The sequence below is a fragment of the Equus quagga genome, chromosome 14 (assembly GCF_021613505.1).
Source record: "Equus quagga isolate Etosha38 chromosome 14, UCLA_HA_Equagga_1.0, whole genome shotgun sequence".
In the NCBI taxonomy this organism is placed as follows: domain Eukaryota; kingdom Metazoa; phylum Chordata; class Mammalia; order Perissodactyla; family Equidae; genus Equus; species Equus quagga.
Genome location: NC_060280.1, coordinates 16248391 through 16264653, shown reverse-complemented (window position 1 = coordinate 16264653; position 16263 = coordinate 16248391). Strand labels below are relative to the sequence as shown.

General features: G+C 48.4%; 1 protein-coding gene across 6 annotated transcripts in view; it reads left to right on the top strand.

Annotated features, from left to right (window-relative positions):
• The first annotated feature begins 5671 nt into the window (after positions 1 to 5671).
• Positions 5672 to 16263, top strand: part of BMAL1 (basic helix-loop-helix ARNT like 1) — a 103053-nt gene continuing 92461 nt past the window's right edge. For 5 of the 6 annotated variants that reach the window (XM_046684705.1, XM_046684704.1, XM_046684703.1 and 2 more), the window contains exon 1: positions 5672 to 5796. The gene's annotated coding sequence lies outside the window, so the exon portion shown is untranslated. The remainder of the gene's footprint in view (positions 5797 to 16263) is intronic. The other variant, XM_046684702.1, reaches the window with a different exon arrangement.

Below are 16263 nucleotides of genomic sequence, written 5' to 3'. Positions count from 1 at the left end.
CAGTGGCATAGTCATTTAGTTCATGTGCTCCACTTCAGTGGCCCAGGGGTTGCTGGTTCAGATCCTGGGTGTGGACCTATCCACTGCTCATCAAGCCATGCTGTGGTATCATCCCACATAAAAATAGAGGAAGATTGGCACAGATGTTAGCTCAGGGACAATCTTCCTCACCAAAAAAAAAAAAAAAAAGTAATAAAAATAAAAATTTAAAAAAATATTATCCAGAGAGTGAACTTTAGTGCTGCTCATTCTAGCAAAGCGGGGCAAAAACTATGCCAGTTTTTTGAAGACAGAGTCTATTTGTTTTTGGGGCTTCTGTTGAGAAGCAATGTGGTCACTGGCGCTTTAGCTCCCTCTAGCAAACATCCCTTGGCCAAATAGCAAAGCCCCTTTGACGTTTGAGCAACGAGATCTCTGGAATCTTAGCCATGTCCGCAGACAAGATCTAGTCTAGCGCCTAATTACACCGTCTAGGACACATTCCAGATGAGGTATTACTGCTCTCTCATTCGGAGTGACTATGACCATCCCATTCACAAAAGAGCCAAGGAAGTCCTTTAAAAAGCAGCTGGTTAACCCATTAGTATCTGATTTTTTAAAATTCCCATTTTTGTATGCCCAGATACATCAACTTAGGTTAAAAAATCAAACCACACATACACATATGAACATAAACCACTTTCTACTGGGTCAGCTGCTAAGAGCACGATTCTGTTTCTAATTTCCCCTTTAAATAACAAATGTCTTCAGAAAGCGATCTGGACTCCGGCACCCTGTCGTCTTCAGTCATTTCTGTGTGAGTGATTTCTTACAGTCAATCTCTTCGTTGTTCTGTTCAAAACCTTTTTCTCCAGTGTAAGTTTCCTGTATCTTGCTTGTCAACCTGTCTGTTGAGACTTTCTTCCGAAGTTTCCCAAACCTGGCTTTTCACTTCTGGCTTCTTCTTTTGCTCTTATTACTCTGTATTTGCTCCTGTCACTTCAGTAGGCACCTGTGGGGAACCGTGCTCAGCCCATGCCTCCCACTTTGTGAGCTACCTGTCTGAGCCTCCCGTGTTCTCTCTCTCCTTCTCCGTGGTTGAGAACATTCATATACAAATGGGGCGGAGGGTGAGGTGCTACAGAGAAAGAGAATCATAAGGCAGATAGGCAGAGAGAAGAGTCCAGAGGCCACATGACCCCAGAGAGAGGAGGAAATGGGACCTGCTTCCTGCCTAACGGCGCCTCAGCTCTAGTCCTTTGTGAGGACTTGCTGAGTTCCTACTCCAGGGTTCCACAGACACCCTCATCTCCTCCCAACAAATCTCCCCCTTTGGGCTTCAGACAGTTGAAGAGGCTTCTGTTTCTTGCATTCCCTGAGTGGGAGACGACACCCCCAGCCCTGAGGATTGTCCTGGGTACTCTCCTTTTCTCTACATGAAACGCCAATCGATCGGAGAATTTTTTAAAAATAATACTCACCACCTTTGAATTGATGACTTTGAATCTATGTCTCTAAAATATGAAATTTCTTTGTTTTCCAAAGGAATTATCCAAAGGAAGAGGAGATTTACTGAGGTAGAGAGAGTGCGCTATTGAGTCGGACTGCCTAAGTAGCCTGAGATCTCAGGACATCTCTGTGCTCCAGTTTCCCCATGTGTAAAATGGAATAACAGAAGTATCTAGTATACAGGGGTTTGTGAAATTGAATGAGGTAACGCATACAAAGCTCTTAGAACAGTGCTCAACACATTGCGAACCTGCAATAAATATAGTTTTTATTATTATTTACAGCAACACATTCCTACCTGGTCTTCCACAAGAATTTTAACATATCCATCTCGGGACTTCTCAGCTTCCTGCCAAAGAGAGCAACCCTGCACGCCTTCCTGGGCCTTCAGGGGCTTCTCTGTTCAAGCCAATAGTCCTGGAGTTTGACCTCTGTTTGACTTCAGAGCTTGTGCTTATTCTATTAGAAGAGCAGTTCCCAAATTGACTGCATCTCAGATCCCAAAGATACAGGATCAAAATCTTCCAGATTGGGACTTGGGAATCTGTATTTTAAAAAACTCCTCAGTTAATTCTAGCAGACCTGACCATTGGATCAGAGTTTGGGGAACCACTGTGGATGACACTACTTTATCCTCACCAACTTCATCTGTAAGATGGGCACAGTAAATATCTGTCTCAGAGAATTGTTAACTTAGTATATGTTGAATCTTCACTGCATGCCAGGCACTGTGCTAAGGGTTTTCTATCTATCATCTCATTTAATGCTCACAACAAGCTTGTGAAGGAGATACTAGATTATCTCCATATTACAGGTGAGGAAACTGAGGTACAAAGAGGCTAAGTTACTTGATAAAAAGTCGTTCAGCTAGTAAGTTTGGGGAGCGAGCAGATCAACTGCTGGGGTTAATGTGAAGATTATATTAGATGATGTATTTAAAGCACTGACACGCAGTAGCTGCTTAATAAATTTTCTCTTTGCCCTTCCTTTCATCCATGTGATTCTATTCGTGCTCAGTGTATTTTAGATTGAAGACAATAGTTTGATCTTAATGGTGCCCAGAGAATTGAAAGTTCAGTATTCTGGAAGGTAAAAAATAAAAAGGAAGAAGGTACCAGTGGAAGATGGAGGCATTTGGGATCCCCAGCAGAGAGAAACACAAGGGAAAGTATAATTACTTATGGAAGAACAGGTGCACACGAGGAGAAACAGTGGCTGGCCACTAAGGGTAGGGAAAGGCAGGAGGATAGAATTTAAAAGAGGAAAACCAAGGCATGAGGGTAGAACCACATCATCTCAGGGGGGCAGAGTCCTAAACGGACACCTGTTCCAGCCCCCTCCCACCATATGGTCATCCAGTTCTTGCTTAGACACTTTCTGTGACAAGAAACTCAACTTGTCACAGCAGAGGAGGCTCTAGTTGTTAGAAAATTCTTCATATTGATTCATTCTAGAGTTTCATGGGACCCCCTTGTACCCCTTAGGGCCCTGAAGAATAAGTCTAATTTCTCTTCTATTTGACAGCTCTTCAAATATATAAAGACAGATACTTTGTATCTCCTGGGGCAAAACCTTCTGCTTCCTTTAATCTTCTCTCACATGATGTAGTTCCCAGCTTCTTTACATCTCCTTGTGCATGTAGACAATTTTTCTTTGTCAAGCCTTAATTGGAGACAATTGTGCACGTGCGTAATGACTAGAACTGGGCAGCACTGTAACACCCATCTTTCTTTACATACCAGACTTCTATCAATGCCGCCTAAGATGGCATTCATTTATTTTGGTAGCCACACTTCATAGAAGACTCACATTGAGTTGTCTGTCAGCTAAGACCCTTAGTCTTGTTCTTACACGCATCTGTTAAGATACTCTGCCCCCAGTCTGCCTTTCAGCAGTGGGTTTCCCAGGGTGGGACTCCCACATTTATTTCTTTTTTAAAAAAATTTTTGCTTATTCTCCTCAAAGCCCCCCAGTACATGGTTGTATATTTTAGTTGTGGGTCCTTCTAGTTGTGCTATGTGGGGGGCCACCTCAGCATGGCTTGATGAGCAGTGCTAGGTCCGCACCCAGGATCTGAACCGGTGAAACCCTGGGACACTGAAGCAGAGCATGTGAACTTAACCACTCGGCCACAGGGCCGGCCCCTCGACATTTGTTTCTGTTACAGACAATCCATTGCTCCAACACGAATTTGGTTTACATTATGTAATGGCATCTCTTCCCCTCCTGGCTTTGGGTCATCTGGAAATGTGATGCAAATCCTCTGGGTTTTCATTCAGAGCACTGATAAAAGTCCTGAAGTCTGGGTCTTAGAGTGGGCCTCTGTCATCCTGGTGGTTAAGTAGTGTGATATGAAGGTTTCGAAGTTCAATAAACCTGGTTTGAATTATGGCCCTGCCACCTACTGTGTGACCTTGGGCCAGCTGGTTAAACTCTGAGTTCCAGTTTCCTCCACTGTATCATGAGGATGAAGGGAGAAGGTGCAGGGAAAGCATTAAGCACATAGTAGATGCTGCACGAATGTTGATCCCCTCCACCTTTCCTTCAGGTCAACATAGATTCATTAATCAGCATCCTCAGGTTATGGTTCCTGAACCAGTTGTTCATCCATTAATTATAGTAGAATCCAGGCCTATATATCTTCATCTTGTCCCCAAATCTTGTCAAGTGCATTGCTAAAATCCCACTTACACAGAGTCGTCTCCTCATGGAATCAGGGCAAAGATAGTAAACAGCAATAAGATTCCACCTGCATGTAAACTTAGGAAGAGTAGTAAACTACCAGTGAAGTTGGTTGGCTTTGAAAACAGTCAACATTCAGGCCACAAGCACTCTTGAGCATCTACTCTGCCTGGCAATGGGCTGGGGGTGGGTAAAGGTTTTACAGTGATTAAAACGCAGGGTCTGTATTCGTGACAATGCTAGAATTCTAGAGTCACAGGGGCTAGTCTGGGTCACAGAATTGAGTGAAGTGATTTAGTTCCACTTGTTCACTATCCGGTCAACAAACATTTATGTGCTACTTGCTAGACTCCAGGCTCTCGCCCCCACCCCCGCCCCAGCCCCCACCCCCACTCCTCCATCCCACCAAAAACGAAAAAGGAGACACCGTCCTTGTACTCAGGGAGTTTAACACCTAGAAGGGTTGGGAGTTCTTTGTGCTAAAGGCCCTCTGCTGAGTGCTTCAGATGCAAAAATAAGACAGATTCTCTGCCCTCTCAGTATCCAAGTTGTATCTTGTTATGGAACATATATTTTCTGTAGCTATTTGTTTCCTTCTATCTCACTGCCTGGACAGCTGTTTGTGGTTTAGTCTGCGGCCGCTGGGAGGGTGTCTGTCACACAGTAGGTGGTCAAAACCCGGTCACTGGAAAGAAATGCAACGGACTCGCTCCGGGGTTGAGCTTTCTCTTTTGAGCGAGAACAGCAGTTCCAATGTGGACGCTTGGAGGTCAAGACGAAGGAAAGGAACGTAAGAACACTTGGATGGAAAAGCCTTCTAGAAATACTACGTATTCGTTCTCTCGTTTGGACTTTGGCAAACCAGAGTGTTTCAGGAAGGGTCTGGCACTCTGTGTTCCTAAAATTGGTTTCCTAGATGGAGTTGGAGGGAGGGGAGTGAGGAAATGCTGCTTTGAGTCAGGGCGCGCCGACTGAAGAAGGGGGAAGGAGGAGGGGTGACAGCGGTGAGCCAGACGCAAGCCAGGGACCCAGAGAAGAGGATCATCCCAGGCAACTGCAAGCAGCGCGGCGTCTGCACCCGCAGCGGCCACGGCGAGCGGGAGACCTGGGAGAAAGGGAGAGGGCAGGAGCGAGGAAACCCAGGGAAGGCGCGCGGATTGGTCCTCTCCTCGGGGCGTGCGCTTCTGTGCGCCAAGCGATTGGTGGCGGGAAAGTAGCAGGTAAACGACCCTCGCCGCCTCGCCATTGGTCAGCGGCCTCTCTAACAGCCACACAACTGGTCAGCAGGCCGCCGAGCCGCGCGCCGATTGGCCGGGGGCCACGGCCGAGACCGGCTCGGTTCGGGCGCGCCGATTGGCTGGCGGGAAGAGGCAGGTATCCGGGCTCCGCGGCTCCTCCATTGGTGGGCGGGGAAGGGGGGTTGGGCACAGCGATTGGTGGGCGGGGGGCCGGGCCTGGGCCGGCGGGGAGCGGATTGGTCGGAAAGTAGGTTAGTGGTGCGACATTTAGGGAAGGCAGAAAGTAGGTCAGGGACGGAGGTGCCTGTTTACCCGCGCCGGACTCACCGCCGCCGCCGCCGCGGGATCTGAGTGGGGGCGCGGGCGCGGGAGCTCCCGCCGAGCCACGGTGAGTGTCGGGCTGGCAGCGGCCGGCGGCGCGGCCCCGGGCACCCCGTCGGGGGCCGTTAGCACCCTGGCAGGCGCGGCGCCCCCGCCGCCGCCCCGGGCGCAGCCCGGCCGCCGGGGAACCCTGTCCGACGTGCCCGCTGCCGGCCTTAAAGGGCCCGTGCCCGCTCCCTGCCCCCACCCGGGCCGCGGGGAGGCTGCGCCCCTTAAAGGCGCCGCGCCTGTCCGCCCCCATCTTCCCTCGCGGGGGCTGGCGCTGCGAGGTAGGGCGGGCAGAGGTGCCACAGGCGCCCTTAAAGGGACCGGGAAAGTGTCCGGGGGAGAACCCACCTCCCCTCCGCGGGCATCGCTACCTGACCGGGGGGTGGGAGCAGCCAGCTGCCTCTTAAAGAGACAGCTCCGCCCTTTGGGAGCAATGGCCCGGCTGAGGGCGAGTCCTAGGATGTATCCCCGGGAGCTGCGGGGACCCCTGAGGGGACCATCCTTGACGGCTGCACCCCAAGGGCGTCGGGCGAGCAGTGCCGCTTCTGCCCTTCCTCCCCCTCTTCTCCACTTCCCTTTCGAGAGCCTGCGGGGCTGGGTGGGGGCGGGGAGGGCGTCTCCGTCGGGCTCGGGGAGTCCGAGCCTGCCCTCCCCTTCGGCCCTGTCGCGGAGGCTGGCGCTGCACCCGGGAATCCCCGGCCCGAAATGGGGCCGACCCCAGCCTGCGAACTTTCGTCCGGCCTGCGCCGTCCGGGTCCTGGGCAGCCCCGGGAGGATCCCCCGTGGGTCTGCGAGCAGGTGCCCGGCGGCGCGGGGCTGTCCTCCCCGCGCCCAGGTGCCGGTCCGCCGGCGGCCCCGGAGCCCGCGAGCCCCGCGGAGGGCGCAGCGAGGCCGGCTCCAGCACCGGGTTTGACAGATGTCGGAGAAGAAAAGGTTCCTGCTCGCGATTGCCGGGCGTTGGTTGACAGCCAGGAGAGCTCTGGTTTGCTCGGAGGACGAGGAGGAGTAGAGATTAATGCAGACCTTGTGGGGCGCGAGTCGGCCGCCCCGAGGGGTCGCGGGAGCGGGCTGCGGGGCGCACGCAGGGGCTGGAGGGCAGGCGCAGGCAAGGAGGGGCTGTTCTGGACGGTGGCATCTGTCGTCCAGTGTGTGCTGCCCGGTGGGGAACCAGGCTGACGCTCCTCACCCCGCATTCTCTACCCCCTTGTCCCTCCCTGGCCTTGGCCCCTTGCCGGTCACCTAGCGTCGTTTTGGCACTTTGGCTCTTTCGTTCCCTTCTCCCTGCTTCCATAGCTACCCCTCAGCAAGGAATTATGAGCCAAGTTTTATCACCCGTCTTCCAGAAATAAGAGTCAGTGTTTGTGAAGAAGCATTTCTTGACTGTACCTGTATTTCCAGGATCTTCGTTTTTTAAAAATCCGTTAAAACTGTCCATTAGGTGTATCTCAGTTTCCACAACGCTTGCTTGTGTCATTTGTCCTTCTGACGTCTGCTGCTGTTCCCCCCTTAATCGATTTTTATATGACAACTATTACTTTAATTCTTCTGGTCCCATTGATATCAAGATCTGTCAATTTGGGTTGGTGGAGTTTTTAATTAGTGTACTGGTTGAATCATGAGCTTAAAATAATCATTGCTGCTCCTGAGCGGTTTGGAATAATCTCATGCTCTCCGGGCTTGCAAGACTAAAAAATAAAATAAAATAAAACTGCTGTTAAATTTGGTTTCCATATCAATGAAACTCCAAAATATTTTTTAATACACAAAATTGAATCTTTCAATCCATGCTTTGTTACTGAGTTCACTTTATTGATGTCTTTAAAAACAGTTTTTTGAATATATTTAGAAGGCTTTAAAATTTCCTGGGTAGGATTTGAGTCTGCCTGCATCATCTGAAGCTGGAGCTGTAGAGGCATTTTGTTTTTGATTGTAGATGTGGCCAGAAAATAATAATAATAATGTTAAAACTGTAGTTAAATTTGTGCCTTATTCCAACCCCTAAAGTTTAAAGAGAGAGAGAGAGGAGCAGGTGTGGTGGAAGAGCACTAGCCCAAGAGTTTGAAGATCCTAGTTCTAGCCCAGACTTGGGCTTTTCTGGCTGTGCCACTTGGGGCAAGTTACTCAACCTTTCTGGATTCTCTTAACCTCAGGTGGAAAGTAAGGCAGTTGAACTAGGTGATCTCAAAGCTTCCCACTGCTCTGAAGTTCTGTGCATCTTTAAATATTTAATACATCTGAATTCAGGTTGGTATTTACCTGCTGGAACCTCCAGAACATCTGAGCTGAAGTCCTATTTTCATAGGAAACTTAAACAGATCAGCAGATGGTGTTTTAAAGAATCCATTTCAACTGATTTATAAAATGATGACTGCCCAGGAGTTGGTCTGCTTTTTGCAAAAGAGGTTTGCATACCTGCCGCAGGCAGGAAAAGGAAGTGGCCCTGCTTTCAGATGTACCCTCTGCACCAGCAGTGTGTGCACAATTTCTATACTAGACGACAGACAAGCACCATAGAAAGACCTGGCCATGTTAACAAGACTGCCTAAGAGTGTGTAAAAACTAAATGTTTACTATTTCTCTTTGGTATATGGGTTGCCTTCCTTCTGTGAGCTTTCTTCTGTTTGTGAGTCCATCATCAACTCTCACTGTGGTGAGAGAAAGTCGATATTAAAGAAGCAGTTTCCAGCCCTTACGATGTTACAGTTACAGGCAGAGATTTTTCCTAGCATCATGGTAGACACTGGCAGAGAAGTAAAAATCCTTTCCAGACTTCGAGATTTCACTAGCAGCCCAGAAACACAGGCATGTCGCCCTTCTCCACAGTCCTTTCTCTCCTCGTTGCCACTTTATCACAGTGCTCAGACTTAAAACACCCATCCTGGCTTTTCTCCTCCCTCTGTCTTGAAACAAGACCTGCTCTGACTTAAGCTCCCTCAGCATCTCTTCCTTCCTGCTCAGAGTGTACTGTCTCTTTCCCCCGTTGTCTCTTCCTCTCCTCCCATGTCAGAAAAAGCAAGTGGGTCTCTCCTCTGTTCCCTCTTCTTGGACTCTCACTCTGGGCAAGAGCCTGGACTCTGGGAGCAGAAGGACCTGGGGCCTGGGGTGTGGGCTGCGTGGTCTTGGACAAGCGTTTGGCTCCTCTGACCGCGGGCTCCTCCTCTGTGGTGTAGTGACAGTGCCTGCCTCATGGAGTCCGTGTGAGGATCAAGGGACATAATGCGTGGAAATGCCTGGCACACAGGAAGCCCTCCCTCTGTGCTTGCTGCCACTCCCGCCACTGCCAGGGTCCTGTCGCTGGAATATCCTTGGTGTTGTTTGCACTCAGCCTCCTCACCAACCCCAGAAAAGCCTTAGTCTTGATTTAGGAGAGCGAGGATGGAGGGGGAAGAAACAGACCTGGCGTGGGCCTGCTGTGCAGGAGGCAGCTGTCACGTGTGTGCTCTTGGTAGCCTTGAGTCTGGATGTCTCTCTCCCCTCTCCCTCCGGGCAGGCTCTCCTAGGGTTGTGAGCTTTCACTTCCTCCACCCTCTCGTCTGCTCCATCCTTAGCTCCTGCCCTCTGGCTTCTCTCTCTACCCTCCTTTGTATTTCTTCTCAAAGGTCTCCCAAAACTTTACGTCTTGAATTCCAGGGGCTTGTGCTTAGTCCAAAATGGTTGTTCTTGGCTGCTTTGTAGCCTTTACCCTGCCTGTCTTTCCCTCTTTCTTGAAATCTCCTCCTCTCTCAGCCTTTGGGTCATGATGCTTTCTTGGTTCTCTTCCTACACACCCTAAAAGTAGGTGTCTGTCCTGGCCTTCGTCTTCTCACTGTCCCCCTCGCCCGAGTCCCATTTCAAGTCCTGATCTGTCTCCTGCTTCAGCTGCTAGCAGGGCCTTTGTGCACATTCACAGCAGCCCGTAGCCAGTGTTCGTGGCCGTGGAGTTACAGGCTGCAAACTGCTTGCAAGGACGGTCTTCTCTCATCCTCATAACGCCCTGCTGCCTGTCGCCCTTCACCCCGACACTGTCCTGAGAGGCAGTTTGGTGGGTGGTTATGAGCACAGACTTTGGAGCCAGCTTTCATGCCCTAACTGTTCCTTACCACCTTTGTGACTGGTGGTCACGTTGCTTTGCCCTTCATGGCTTGTGTCCTCATCTAGAAGACTGGGATCACTGTTGTCCTTACCTCAAAGAGTTGCGGTATGGATTAAATGAGTTAAAACGTGAAGAATGCGTGAAGCTATTCATGGCACACTGTAAACACCCAGTGAATGTTAGCTGCTCTTTCTTCCCTCTCCATATCCAGCCTGCCCGTCTCCTGGGCCTTGCTCTGTGCACAGGGCTGTCCAGTCAAGCTGGAGGGCTATCTGTTCCCTGGACCAGCCCTCGGCCAATTCCATGCCCCCACCTTCTCCTGTTCACATCTACTCTTCTTTAAGACCCGGCTCCAGTGCTTGGTTGTCCAGGAGCTGTTTCTGTTTTGTTGTCCTTCCTCCTAGCCCTGGCAGCAGTGCCCCCAGCCCTCGGGCTCGCCCTAATTCTCTGCAGTCCTGCTGTGTTCTGCATCATGGTGGGCCGTCTCAGGGAATATCTCACCTGCCTGCTCAGACCAAGCACTTGGGGGGAGTTCCTCTTGGCTTCCTGGCATCGCAGGTACAGGGAGCCTTCAGGATATGCTTGTCCGACTCCAGTGAATGATCTGGAGGAGGGGAGATGGGATTGGTAGGTACTCAGGGACTAAGCAGGTGGAGGGAGGGGGGATAGGCCTGTGGAGAGGTGGGGGCCTGGGAAGGGGGTGGGCCAGGGGCACGAGCGGACGTGGCCGTGAGTCATTAGGTCTGCACGGAAGGAGGGTTTGAGCTGGGACCTCACGTCGGGAGATGAGATTGGATCAGCTTCAGTCATCGCTGCTTCAGGGGAACACTGAGTGCTGGCATATGATGGGAAGTGATCTTTACGTCAGTACATGCTGTCCTTTTAAATAGTATAAGCTCATGTTTATCCAGCCTGGTGAAAGAAGGGGATGGATGGTCTGTCTAATTTAATATTCTGGTTAATACTCTACCCATTGGATTTTGTACATATGTCGAGTAAAACATTGACATGTATTTATGCCTGCAACTGCTGTCTGAAACGTGTGACCTGGGTGAATTAGTGAGCTGCTTTGAGTCCGATTTACCTCATTTGCAAAACAGGAATGACAATAATGATGATGGTAACAGCAGCTACCATTTACTGAGCACTCGCTATGTGCCAGCAAGTACATTCATCACCTTATGCTTATTAACTTGTTGAATCCTCATAACAACCCCATGAGGTCGGTGTGATGATTACCCTTATTTTAGGATAGAGGTGGTTTTGTAAACTGCCCAGGTCCCTCAGCTGGTGCGGGGTGGGGCAGGATTGTGTGCCGGGGCTCGCCGGTCTGCTGTCTGACCACAGTAGTCAGTGCCTGCTGGGAGGAACCGCTGGATCAGATGCTCGGTGTGAAGTGCCCAGCACCTTGCCAGAGCCAAGTGGGCCTCAGTGACTGGTCCCCAGCCTTGTCATTGATGAACGCGGTGCACACCTGCTTTCAAGTGGGACTTAAGTCCTCTGCGGCGGGACCTGAGGGCTGCACGTTTGAGTATTACTCTAGGAGCAGTTACAAGGGCCGCTGAGCATTCTTCTCACATCCTGTGGTGCATTTCTGTCTCTTGCTTCCTGCTGCCTCTCTGTGGCATTGCTCTCACCCTGGCCTCCTGTGGCTCAGCCAGCCCTTGCTCGGGCAGCTCCATGCGGGATGATCCTCCGAACAGAACTGAGCACCTCCTGCCCCCATCGCAGCCATCTGCAGGGTCCTTCCTGGGGAGGAAACCTTTTCAAAAGTCTCTCACCTTCTTCCTCCTCTCCCCAGCTTTTTACCCCAAAGACAGACGTCCACAATATGTATATATATCTATTTTTTTTTAATGCCAGTTGTTCCCGAATACATTTAGATAGTAAGAGAAACATTGTTTTGTGTCAAGAACCTGTTACATAAAAATGTGTTATATAATGTTCAAATATATACTGCATAGTGAAATTAGATACCACTTTTTTTCCCCGAAGAATAAAAAGATAAACACAGGCTACACTGTATATAATTAATCTCGGACTTGGAAGGCATGGAAAGAGGCGCTCTGCCCTCAGAGCTATCGTTTTGAACCTCTGTTATTCTCCTTGATGCTCCGGGTGTAGGATGTATAGGAGGTTGACCTGAATCTGCCATGGAATGCTATTGTGAAATACTCTGGAAGTTGTCTTTTTTTAGGGGGAAAAGTACCTTGACGTCTTTCTCACTTATAGCTCTCTCCTGTTGAAGCAGAGAGAAGAAGCTCTTTCTGCCCCTCCTGGTTAGACCACCGGGGTCATCTTCTCATCAGTTTTCTGCCCTATCCTCTACTTCCTTCATTTCTTCCCACACAGTGGGGCCAACTTGGCCTTCCAAGAACGGCACTGTTGCCAGCGGCATATGGTTGACACCCCAGGTGCAGTCCTTCAGGCTCCCCAGAGTCTGACCCTGTTCCCCCTCGCCAGCCTTGCCCTCTCACCCCAGCGTCCATTCCCAGACCGAGCTGGGAGCCAGAGGTGGAGCTCTGCTTGTCCCTGCGCTGCCCTGCCCGGGCTCCCCCAGGCCATACTCTCTCCTGCTCTCTGTCTTTACCCAAGGCCCTCTCTTGACCTGAGAGACATCTCTTTGCCTCAGCCTGCCTTGAATCTCACTTCTTTGCAAAGCCTCCTGTGATGACATTTGCCCCCTTTCTGCACTTCCAAGTACTCTCTCTTTTTTTAACTTTTGATTGCCAACCATTCATTCAGAAGCATTGGTACTTCATAATTAGCAGATTATGATTAGCAAATTAGCAAAAATTGATATTGTGTTTCATCAGGATGGCCAGTTCTCTCATTTTTTAAATTGTTTCATGAATAATTATCTTGTCCTCACTTCCCACTCTCCAATTCTACTCGTTTACTCATTCAATGAAGTTTATTGGGTGCCTGCCATGTGCACTGTTCTAGGCACACAAGATACAGCAGTGAACAAAACAGAGTCTCAGTGGGAGGAGGCTGACAATAACGATGAAACCTGGAAACTCCTGGTAGTGGTTGATGCTAGAAAAGCCATCACATAGAGTAAAAGCACAGTGATGATGAGTGGTGGGAAGGAGGTCACTGTACTTGGGTCCTCTGGGGAGGCCCCTCTGAAGAGGTGACATTTGAACTCAGCTGCAGGAAGATCCAGGAAAAAGTATCCCAGGAAGAGGAACAATCAGTGCAAAGGCCCTGAGGTTGGAAGTAGCTTGATTGTTTTTGAGGAAAGTGAAGGTCAGTGTAACTGGATCGTGAGTTCCTTGTGTACAGATTTCATCCTCCCTGTAACCCTCAGCCAGCACTAGAAAGGCCCTGTACATGCTTGCATACAGAATTGGAGTGTTTGCCTTTGGTTATGTATTGTATAAATAGCAGCCTGTTTCTGAGTACCCTGCTCAGAAGGCTTTTAATAAAATGTTATATTGCATATAAACAAATTAAGGGTTTGAAGGGTTTTCTCATAAATGTGCTCCAAGCATGTATCACCAACTATTACTGTTTTGATGATGTTCAGTGCAGAGCTTCAGACCTCAGAATTCTGTTTTACATGCACAAACATCTTAAAAACAGGTTTGTTCCAAAAGTTCATTTGTAAGGCAGTTGTTGGAAACGTGGGATAAATTTTTCTGTAGAAAAAAAAATGAACTAAATGGTGGTTTAGTTCCCAGGTGAGCCCACAAAAGCAGTTTAGTGCTGACTGTAGCTGAAACCATGCTGTTGAGTACTAAAGATTATCAGCGTTAATGGAGCCTTCTGCAGCTAGAACCCCCCATCTATACAACATTATAGGGCGTTTACTATTAGCATTAAGGGGACCCACTTACCTTAGTCACATGTCCTACTGTTTTTCCAGTCTGTCAAAAAGTTATAAAAGGGATTCTTACCTTTGTGCCTTTAGGATTTAACTGCATGTGTTATAATGATACAGTGGTGTGGAAAGTGGGGAACCCTGGCCTGGGAGATGGGAGAGGCCCCGTGTCCAGTTTTGGCCCAAGCAAGCTACTGACTTGCTGGGTAACTTTGAGTCAGTTCCCCTTATTGAACTTTGATATCTCAGGTCCTTCTTGGCTGTAAAATCCTGTTTTCTTACCATAACAGCAAAACATACGTATATTTCATTGTTCAAACCTGCTCTCAAATGGCTACCTCCAATTTCTTTTGAAGAAGTCGATAACCCCAAAAAATGAGGAACTCAGGAAGTTCCCATGTGTCGTACTCAATAGTTACACATTCGATATGAACCTTGATTTTGATCTGCTATCTTTCTTGATGAGTTGAAAGAAATTTTGTCCTAGAACTTTTGGTCCAGATAAGATTCCTGTGTTCTTGGCCAACTTGTCTTCCATATAATTATGTAAATTGGTTTTTCTTTTTAACTCTTAGGGATAAAAATGGTGACTATGGTTTGTTGCTTATGAAATATACTTGTAAGTGCCCTTAGGGAATGGAATGAGTTTGCAGGAAAGAGCAGAGCTGAAAGAGTGTGGGATCAAAAACAATTTTAAATGTTAAATGCAAAGCTATTTTCAGTATCCTGCTGGAAGAAAAAATTTTTTTAAGGCTTTAGACGTTAGAAGAGGTTTCTGCTCCAAAGGAGAAAAGAGCCTCGTGTTTTGCAGTAGTGAAAACTACCTGATCTTTTCACTACCACCCGTTTCTTCCTCCCTCCTCACCTCTGAGTTTTGTTTTTGGCATCATGAGCCACATTTGCCTTTTGAGAGGTTTGATGTTTAAATGACGCGAGTCACAGAGCTCAGCTGGGACTTAGGGTGTTGGGGACTTGGACTTCGGCGACTTGGGGTGTAGGGTGCTCTGTTGTGAACTTCCCCAGTAGATTCTAGGGGAGGGAAGCCTCACTGGGTGTGACAGAGCACTTCCAGCACTGCCTCTGCTCCATTGTGAATGGTATGTTCCATTTTTTTCTCTTTTCCTTACTTGAGGGCATGGCAAGGAGCTGGTTTCTCTGTGGGTTTCACTCTGGAGCAAGAGGGTGGCCTTAAACCTGACCTTCCTCCTTAGATGCTAAGATATGAGCAGGAATTTTGTCTTTTTGTTTTCTCCTGTAGCCCTAGGAACTATGACAGTGTCCGCACAGAGTAGTCACTCAATAAATATTTGTTGAACGAGTGAATTCAGCTTAGGAAAACCTCAATTTTCCTTCCCTAACAGTCTGAGCTTGGTCTTGCAAGGTACTTTGGAGTTTAGGTGAGCATTCCCTTTTGCTGTCTCTGTTTTTCTTACTCTTCAGGTTGGCCAGATACCAGATCTTTTATTGATGATCAAGACTTAATTGGCCGTGGTTGCCACTGCCCTGCCGGTGTTCATCTTTATGTTATCTTTAATTGACTCCAAAGTACAGCTGATCAATAGCTGAGCAACATCAACTCAAAGAAAACTTGTTGCGTATTTCTTTGGGCATAGTACTACGCATTTATTTGTTCAGTCAACAGATATCTGAAGGGCCATATACCATGCACCATGCTAAAGCCAGAGGAAGAGCAGAAATAGTTGTTGTGGCCAAGGAGCCTGTAGTTTCTTCTACTGGTAGAAGATAATCCAAGGTCATATATAATGCCAGTAAAGTGATCTAGACTGTCTTTGAGTGGTACAGGGATTCAGAGACCAGAGAGATTTTTGTGAGTTGTCATGCTAGCGAGGAGGCTTTGTGGAAGAGGTCAGCTTTCATCTAGACCTTTAGGGATGGGTAGGATTTAGACTCACAGACAGGGGTAGCATAGGTATTTCCAGGGAGTGGGTGGGTGGGAACATTGCACAATTAAAAGCACGGAGGTAGGAATGGCCAGTTTGTATTCAGGGACATAGACTTGCCTAGAAAGGAGAGTTCCTAAATAATGGTGGGAATTTAAGTTTGGAAAATCATTCATGGCCTAAATCTGAAACATGTCATTTCAGATGATAATTGCTAATATAGAAAGAGGTCCTATGATGTTATTAGCATTTCGCATGTATTATCTTGTTTAATTTCTCTGAAACCCCATGTGGTAGGTACTATTATTCGTGTCATTTTAGAAATGAGGAAATTGAGGCACAGAGTCATCCAGTAACCTGCCTTAGGTCACATAGCTAATAGGCGGTGGATCCAGGCTCAAAAACCAGGCTCTGGAGGCTCCTGACCAGTGGACTCTCTTGTCCCTCACTGTCCTCTAGAGGCAGGATTTGGGCTTGATTGGGGGTTTTCCAGTCATGATCTGGAAATGGACAAGTTTCTGTTTAGCCCACTTCTTCATTTTGTAGATGAAGAAACTCAGCGAGGTTAAGTGGCAAGCCAGTATACCCAGTGAGGTAGAGACGGTAGGCAGTGGAAAACCACTGAATTTGTTTTATTATGATTATGATTTTAGTGATGTGCAGTGCTTTTCCCTAAACCATTGGTCC